The sequence below is a fragment of the Elephantulus edwardii genome, unplaced genomic scaffold (assembly GCF_000299155.1).
Source record: "Elephantulus edwardii isolate Elephantulus edwardi_28Jun2011 unplaced genomic scaffold, EleEdw1.0 scaffold00050, whole genome shotgun sequence".
In the NCBI taxonomy this organism is placed as follows: Eukaryota; Metazoa; Chordata; class Mammalia; order Macroscelidea; family Macroscelididae; genus Elephantulus; species Elephantulus edwardii.
In genome coordinates, this window is record NW_006399800.1 from 9,644,458 (window position 1) to 9,654,054 (window position 9,597).

Below are 9,597 nucleotides of genomic sequence, written 5' to 3' on the forward strand. Positions count from 1 at the left end.
ATCTCACCCCAGTAAGAATAGCAAAATTTAACAGTACAGCAAGCAACAAATGCTGGCGAGGTTGTGGAGAGACTGGAACCCTTATTCACTGTTGGTGGAAGTGTAAAATGGTGCAACCACTGTGGAAAGCAGTGTGGCACTTTCTCAAAACGTTTTAAAGAGACGTACCATTTGACCAGCAATTCCACTTCTGGGAATATACCCTAAAGAGACCATAACTGTCATCCAAGCAGATATATACACCCCCATGTTTATTGCAGCTCTGTTCACAATAGCAAGGACTTGGAAAGAACCTAAGTGCCCATCAACAAATGAATGGATGGAGAAGCTGTGGTATATTCACACAATGGAATATTATGTTGCATTGAAAAACAAGGAACTCATGCAATATTATTCAAAATGGGTCACCTTGGAGGACATTATGCTGAGTGAAATATCTCAGTCACAAAAGGACAAAGACTGCATAGTGCTCCCTGCCTTTTAAAATTCTTATTTCACCAACAATGTATAAGAGTCCCTTTCTCGCCACATCCTCTCCAGTTTCTATTACTTGCTGCCCTGTTAAACTTTGCCACTCTTACTGGAGTGAGATGGTACCTCATTGTGGTTTTGATTTGCACCTCTCTTCTTGACAGTGATTTGGCGCATTTCTTCACATGTCTGTTTGCCATTCTAATATCTTCCTCTGTGAAAATTAATTCCATGTCTTTTGCCCATGTTGTAATTGTGTTATTGGTCTTTTTCTTGTGGAGTTCCAGGTGTATTCTGTAAACTTTTGTTTTAAGACTCTTTTCTGAGATGGAATTACCAAATGTTTGTTCCCAGTCTGTGGGTTTTCTTTTCACCTTGTTGGGAAAAGGTTTTGATGTGCATACAAATTTAATCTTCAGAAGGTCCCACACATCAATTTTATCCTCCTCAGATTGTGCGTTTCTTGCTGTATTTGGCAGTCTCTTTATACCTTGGACAAGTGCTTCTAAGCTTGATCTCAGTTCTCAGAAACGTTACGGTTTTGGACTATAACCCCAGGTCTCTAATCCACCTTGAGTTGATGTTTGTGTATGGTGTGAGATGTGTATCGTGTTTCAGCTTTCTGCAGGTGGAAGTCCAGTTTTGCCAGCACCATTTGTTGAAGAGGTTATCATTTCCCCATTTGATAGCTTTGATTTCCTTGTCAAATATTAGTTGATCCTAGATAGCTGGTTCTGTTTCTGGGTTCTCAATTCTGTTCCATTTGTCAATGTGCCTGTCATTGTACCAGTACCATGCTGTTTTGGTTACCACTGCTGTATAGTAGGTTTTGAGGTCAGGGAGTGATATACCTCCAACCACATTTTTGTTTCTCAAAAGTATTTTGCTTATTCGGGGTCTCTTGTCTCTTTAAATGAATTACATAATTTCTCTTTCAATCTCCTTGGAAAATGAATTTGGTATCTGAATTGGTATTGCTTTGAATGTGTAGATTTCTTTTGGTAGGATTGTCATTTTCACCATATTGAGTCTTCCTATTCATGAACAGGGCACATTTTCTCATTTCTTTAGGTCTTTTACTGTGTCTTTCAGAAATGCTCTATAGGGTGTTTTTGTTTGTTTGTTTGTATATGTCTCTTGTACATTGTTGGTGGGATTGTAAAATGGTGGAACCATTCTGGAAGACGGTTTGGCACTTCCTCAAAAAGCTGAACATAGAAATTCCATATGACCCAGTTATTCCACTACTTGGCATATACCCTGAGAATATGAGAACTGAGGCACAAATGGAGACTTGTACACAAATGTTCATTCCTACATTATTCACCATTGCAAGAACATGAAAACAGCCTAAATGTCCAACCACAAATGAATGGATTAAGATATTATGGTTTGTTGTTGTTGTTGTTATGTGCCGTCGAGTTGTTTGCTACTCATAGCGACCCTATGTACAACAGCCCTAAACCCTGCTGTATCCTGTGCCAATCTCATTGCCTCTGACACACTCATCCCGAGTATCCCAGTCACTGAATCAATATCCACCTCATAGAGGGTCTTCCCCTCCTGCGCTGTCCCTCTACTCTACCCAGCATGATGTCCCTCTCCAAAGACCTGTCTCTCCTTACAACATGTCCAAAGTATGTCAGACGAAGCCCCAGAATCCTTGCCTCCAAGGAGCAGCCTGGTTTAATCCTCTCTACGATGAATCTGTTTGTTTTCTTGGCAGTCCATGGTACATTCAATACTCTTCTCCAGCACCACAGCTCAAAGGCGTCAATTCTCCTTCTATCCTCCCTAGTCATTGTCCAACTCTCTGATGCATAACAAGTGATTGCAAAAACCATGGCCTGTATCAGGTGGACCTTAGTCTCCAGAGAGACACTGTTGCTCTTGAGTATTTTGGAGAGGTCCCTAACCACAGACTTTCCCATCACAATATGTTTTTTGATTTCCTGGCTACTGGTGCCAAGAGTGTTGACCGTGGAGCCGAGCAAACTGAAGCTGTGAACAATCTCAATCTCTTCACCATCCATCCTGATGCTACTGATTGGTCCAGACATTATGGTACATTCACATAATGGAATACTATGCAGTATAAAAGGAGCAATACTTTGTAAATTATTACCTAACTTGGGAGGGACTAGAGAACATTATGCTGAGTCAACTAACTCAGTCACATAAGGATAAATATTGTATAAGACCATTATTGTAGAATGCGTATAAGGATCCAGGAGGGGTGGGAGAGGCTAGAAGCAGAGGGATGTGGATGTGCAGGGGGAAGGGGGAATTAATCATTGGGTTGTACAATTTGATGGGTGGGGGGGTGAGGGAAATTGAAAGAATTTGTTCAAATTTGTATTTGAATTTTGTAAATAAACTAGTAGAAAAAAATTCTTACTTCACAGAATAAAAGAAATTACTAACTTGAACCAGCTGCTGTGACATCCATATTCTCCCCTGGCTACTGTTCCCCTGCCCACCCAGTCCAGCTTCTGAGCCCCTGTTTAGCAAGAAGTAGCTAGAATAAAGATACGTACCCCTTTTTATCACTAAAGAGGCTGGGATGTCAGGCCCAGACCAAGGTCAAAGGGGAGAATGAAGGATTCAAAGAATATCAACATGTCAACAAAGGGAGTGAATGGCCTTATCCACTTGGCTAAACCACAATGAGATGTTCCTTCCTTCCTTCCCTCTCTAAAGACACTTTCTAGCCCTCTGCCTCACTGTGCAGTGGCTTGAAGGTGGGAGTCTGGGGGAGGATAGTGGAGCTGGTGTTGCCACCATATTGAGTCTGAGGTGGCTGCTGTAGGCTTACTAAGCAGCGTTGGTGTTGTGGTACTGGTTGGAGCAGTGGTGGAGCCATGAGCAGGGGAGGGCAGAGATCTGCTATGAGGGCATCCTGTATACCATCGATACTGAGAACTCCACCATAGCTCTCACCAAAGTTTGGTCCTTTGGTGCAAAATACAGACCAACAGATGGTCCAATACCACCTTGAGATGAAGTCTTTGAATACATTATATTCGAGGAAGTGATAGTAAAGTTCTCACTGTTTGTGAGCCACCAAAACCACAATGTTCTTTGTCTCAGGACCCAGTCATTACTAGGCTCCTCTACTTCTTTATTCCAGTCAGTGGGTTCCTATGGACCTTTTGGCAGGATGCCAACATACAGTCAGTTCAGTCCAAGTTCGATAGTTGGACAGCAGTTTGATGCTTTGGTGTCGCTGGAAGCTCTTTGGCATCCTTTGGAACAGAAGAATCATCAAACAGTGGTACGTTATCTCAAAGTAGTGCCATTGGGTCTGCCTTCACACAGAATTCAAGATCTCTAAAACAACAGTTATTGCAAGGTCATTCAAACCTTCAGTTAGACTCTTTGAGGAAAAGCCCAACCATGGAACAAGCAGTAAAAACTGTCTCAGCCCACTTACCTGCTCCAGCACCTGTTGGGAGATGGAGCTGTATCAACCAGGCCTTTGTCATTTACCAGCCAAAAAGCAAAAGAGAATCAAGAGCACAGGCGAGCTGAAGTGCATGAAGTTCCAAGGCCAGAAAATGAGTAACTTAGAAATGAAAGCAAAAATTAAGCAGCTCATAAGTCCTGTTAATCATGTTACACTATTGTTGCTAGGTGCCATCAAGTTGCTTGCAACTCATAGCGACCCTATGTACAAGAGCCCTAAATGCTGCTCTATCCTGGGCCAACCTCACCGTCTCCGACACACTCATTCCCACCACCCCAAACACAGAATTGATCCATCTTATCGAGGGTCTTCCTCTCCTGCACCATCCTTCCGCTCTCCCAAACATGATGTCTCTCTCCAAGGACTGACTGGTCCCTCCTTGCAAAATGCCCAAAGTATGTCAGAAGAAGCTTCAGAATCCTTGACTTCAAGGAGCATTCCAGCTTCACCCTGTCCAGGACAAACGTGTTTTTTCTCCTAGCAGTCCATGGTATATTCAACACTCTTCTCCAGCACCACAGTTCAAAGGCATCAATTATCTTTCTATTATCCCTATTCACTGTCCAACACCCCGATGCATGTTGTTATTGTTGTTAAGTGCTGTCAAGTCATAGGTGACTCATAGTGACCCTATGAATGAAAGTCTTCAACACTTGAGTGACTTGCATCCTTTCTCCAGGTTCGTAGGATTTCCCAAGGCAAGCTATTTACAGAAGTGGATGCCAATCCTGCTTCCAAGTTTGTTTTTGTCAGGGAGCACCACCAAACACTGTCCACCATGGGTAAGCATTATCACATTTGACACGTCAGTATCACAGTGTTCAGCTTCACAGCAGCCACAAGTTACCTCTGTACAAGTGGACACACCAGGGCTATACAAGACCTAGAAGAATGTTTCACCAAAAACAATTAAAGACAGGCCAGAGGGCCTGTGGCCTTAGGGCCCTACAGGATTTTAATTTTAATTTACCATATGGAGCATGCTCCCCAGGTTCTGCCCTTACTTCCCCTTAGTTTAAGGCTTTGGGCCACCCACCCACTTTTGAAGGGCAAAAAAGAGCAATAACACACAGCAGAAAGGACCCCAGAAACTTCCTTTGCCTTAACTGCCACCAAAGTCGAGCCACCGTAGAAATGCCAGCCATCCAGCCAGTCAGCCAGCCAACTTCCAGGGTGCAGGGAGACTCCTCTCTGATGCATAGCACGTAATTGTGAAGACTACAGCCTGGATCAGGCACACCTTAGTTTCCAGCCTGACATTGTTGCACTTCAGTACTCCTGAGAGGTTCATCACAGCTGACTTTCCCAATGCAATTTGTCTCTTGATTTCCTGGCTGCTGGTACCAAGAGTGTTGACTGTGGAGCCAAGTAAACTAAAACTGTTAACTATTTCAATCTCTTCACCATTCATACTGATGCTGCCAATTGGCCCAGTGTTAAGAAACTTTGTTTTCTTGATATTGAGCTTCAATCTGTATTGAAGGCTCCAGTCCTTGATGTTCTGCAGCTAGCACTTCAGGTCCTCCTTAGTTTCATTAAGCAGGGTTGTGTCATCTGCATAACACAGGTTGTTGATGACTCTTCCGCTAATCCTGATGCCACATTCCTCCTTGTACAGCCCAGCAACTCTGATGATCTGTTCTGCATACAGATTGAAAAGGTATGGAAACAAAATACATCCCTGATGGACCCATTTCTTGATTTTGAACCATGTAGTGTCTCCTTGCTCTGTTCTGATGACTGCCTCTTGTTCCAAGTATAGGTTTTGCATTAGCACAAGCAAATGTTCTGGGATTCCCATTCTTCTCAAACTCAGCCATAGCTTGTTGTGATCCACACAGTCAAAAGCCTTTGCATAGTCAATGAAGCACAGATAGACATTCCTCTGGTATTCTTTGCTTTCTGCCAAGATCCATTTAACATTAGCTATAATATCGCTAGTACCACAACCTCTTCTAAATCCAGCCTGCACATTTGGCAATTCTCTGTTAACCTATTGCTCCAATCGTTTTTGGATAATTTTCAGCAGAATCTTGCTTGCTGTGATATTAATGATATTAATATTAATAATATTGTTCTATAATTTCAGCACTCTGTTGGGTCACCTTTCTTTGGAATGGGAACAAATATTGATCTTTTCCAGTCAGTTGGCCAGCTGGCTGTCCTCCAGATTTCTTGGTACAAATTAGTGAGCACATCCAGGACAGCGTCTTTTTGTTGAAATATGTCCTTTGGTATGCTGTCAGCTCCTGGAGCCTTGTTTTTTTTTTCCCCAATTCCTTCAGAGCAACTTAAACTTCCTCCTTCATCACCACAGGCTCTTGCTCATATTTTATTTCATGAAATTCCTCTGTGTCAGCCAATTTCTTCTGATACAGTGACTCTGTGTACTCCTTCCATCTTCTTTTAATGCTTCCTGGATCATTTAACATTCTACCCAAAGTATACTTAAGTATTGCCACCCGTGGCTTGAATTTGTTTTTCAACTCCTTCAGCATAAGAAACGCTGAGCGGGTTCGGCCCTTTTGGTTTTCTGACTCAAGCTCTTTGCACATTTTATTACAGTATCTTGCTTTGTCGTCCCGAGCTGCCTTTTAAAATTTTCTGTTCAGCTCTTTGATTTCTTGGTTTATTCCTTTAGCTTTGGCTTCTCGGCAGCACTCTAATGCAATATTCAGAGTCTCATCTGACATTCATCTTGGTCTTTTCTTCCTCTTCAGCCTTTGTAATAATCTTTTACACTCTTCATGGATGATTTTCTTGATATCCTCCCAGAGCTCATTAGGTTTACTCTCATTGGTGCTCAAGGCCTCAAACCTGGTCCTGACATGGTTTTGAAACTTGAGTGGGACCGACTTAAGGTCAAATTTTGGTTCCTGTGGATTTGATTTAATTTTCCTCAACTTCAGCTTGAACTTGCATATGAGTAAGTAGTTGGTGATCTGTCCCACAATCAGCACCTGGCCTGGTTTTCACAGCTGATATTGAGCTTCGCCAGCGAGTCTTTTCACAAATGTAATTGACTTGATTCCTCTGCATACCATCAGGTGAGATCCATGTGTATAGCCTGTGTTTATATTTATTATAAAAAGTATTTGCAATGAATAAATCATTGAATGTGCAGAATTCTACCATTCTATCTCCAGCCTCATTTCTCTCACCTAGTCCATGTTTTCCAGCTACTGAGCCTTCTTCCCTGTTCCCAACTTTTACGTTCCAGTCACCCATTATTATCAATGCATTTTGAGTGCATGTTTGATCAATTTTTGATTGTAAAAGTTGGTAGAAATCTTCCATTTTCTCCTATTTGGCTCTAGTTACAGAGGAAAAAAACAGTACAGAGGACACTCAGGTAATATGAAACCATTTAGGGAGAGACCAGAAAGTTCCAGGTGCTCTTTTAGCTCCCAGGAGAGGTCATGGAGGTCTTCTAGGTGGCAGGGGAAGGTTTGGTATTCGGAGAGATGGGCCAATGAAATTTGAGAAAGATTTTGAATCTGAAATTGCAAATGCTCAATTTAACAAAGAAGAAATTGACAGAGAGTTTCATAATAAACTTAAATTAAAAGAGGATAAACTTGAGAAACGGGAGAAACCTGGGAATGTTGAAGATAAAGGAGACTCAGGAGTGGATACCCAAAACAGTGAAGGGAATGCTGATGAGGAAGATCCACTTGGACCTAATTGCTACCATGACAAAACGAAATCCTTCTTTGATAATATTTCATGTGACGATAACAGAGAACAGAGACCAACATGGGCTGAAGAAAGAAGATCAAATGCTGAAACATTTGGAATCCCATTTCATCCAAACTGTGGCCATGGGGGATACTGAGGCCAAGGAGGCCTTGGTTTCCACGGAGGCAAAGGCTGTGGAAATGGCAGCGGTGGTGTCTTCGCCAGCCCTCTAGTGTTTCACGGTGGATTCAGAGGAGGTCATGGGAACAGAGAGTTTGCAGATTTTGAATACAGGAAAACCACACCTTTTGGGCCCTAAAAGGTCTGGATTGATCATACTGCTTTCTGAAAGAAAGACAACAAAGTTGCTGCATAGCCTACAAATAAGTCTGAAAGTAGGCGATTTTCTAGATCTTCATAGTCCTGAAAATTGGTTTCAGTCTTTTTGAAGAATGAAGAAGTGAATTCGCTGTATATTTGTCACCAGCACTGGGTTTTGTTTTGTTTTCTGGCTTAATTTCAAAGATACAGTGAAACCTATGAAAGCAGGAACCTAACAGGACTGCCTTGTTTTTTGGGTCTCACAGGTTTTCCGCCTTTGACAGGGTACAGTCTTAATACGTTTCTGTTGCTCTCTTTAGTGGAAAATATTTTGTGTTTTTCTTTTCTGACAGGTTTCTGCCTTACAGAGGTTCCAGCTTTTGCAGGTTTTACTGTATAATGCAGTTACTTTGGGAAGGGGAAAGAAGGTTCATCTTTGAAAATATATCTGAAATAGCTAAAGGTTACATGAGGTTGTTTGCTTTGTTTTTGTTTTTTTAATTTTTTTATTATTAATTTCCATGAAAATTTACAGAGACTTTGGATTTCCATTCATTCATTGTTGTACTTTTATCCCCACCCAACCCTCCCCGCCAGTACACTCTCCTCTGGAAAAGTAAAATTCTTTCATTGTTTTACAATCTCTCCCCCCCAGGTCCACTCCACTATGTAGCTTTCGCTCTGGACTCCCGTCATGACAAAAATACCTAATCACATATCCCTTTTAAACAGTTTTCTCCCTCATCTGTTTTAATGCAGTATACATTATTTAACCCATCTTTCTCAGTCTCCCCGCAACCGCAATATCAGTCCTGTTTCACAACAGTGGCACCATGCAGTATTTGTCCTTTCGTGACTGAGATACTTCACTCAGCATAATGTCCTCCAGGGTCACCCATTATGAATAATATTGCATGAGTTCCTTGCTTTTCAGTGCATCATAGTATTCCATAGTGTGAATACACCACAGCTTCTCTATCCATTCGTTTGTTGATGGGCACTTAGGTTGTTTCCAACTCCTTGATATTGTGAGCAAAGCCTTGATAAACATGGGTGTGCATTAAATGATATTTTTTTAATGTATAGTTAAACTAAAGCAGTACTTCATTGGGTCTTAGAAGTATTTTTTTACTACTGAGAGGATTTTTCTTATCATTAAATTGTATTTGGCAATTATTCCAAGTTGCCTGTGAATGGGGCTGTAATACTGTGTTTTAAGAAAGTGTGTACATATGTGTCTTTCTTTTTTCTCTTTTGGAAATCCTGTAATATTCCTTTTGAGGGAGCTAGATTAATTAGGGTGCTGGATGGTAGAGAATTTTGTCAGGCAACTATGTACACACAGTAAATACTGTTTCTTAGGCAAAGGTAACTTTTGTTAAGTTGTAAAGTTCCACTATATTCTATTGCCAAAGAAACATTAAGAACTTTGTATAGCTATACAAAATGAAACTAATTTTTTAAAAGAATAAACATTTTAAAGTCAGGGGGGAAAAAAGATCCTTAATATAAAATCTTTCCCCAACCCACCTTAGGGTATGGTTTTCTCCTGGTTTGTCTCTCTCTGCAGACCAAGGATTCCCTGCCCCATCCCAGGAGCTCCTTTAATAAAGCTTCTTTGAGCTTTCAAAAAAGGAAAGAGAGAAAGAGAGAGAGAGAGA

The 9,597-nt window shown here is 41.4% G+C and overlaps 1 pseudogene; it reads left to right on the forward strand.

Annotated features, from left to right (window-relative positions):
- The window catches only part of LOC102854794, an 18,908-nt pseudogene extending 10,974 nt beyond the window's left edge, over positions 1 to 7,934 (forward strand).
- The last annotated feature ends 1,663 nt before the right edge of the window (positions 7,935 to 9,597 follow it).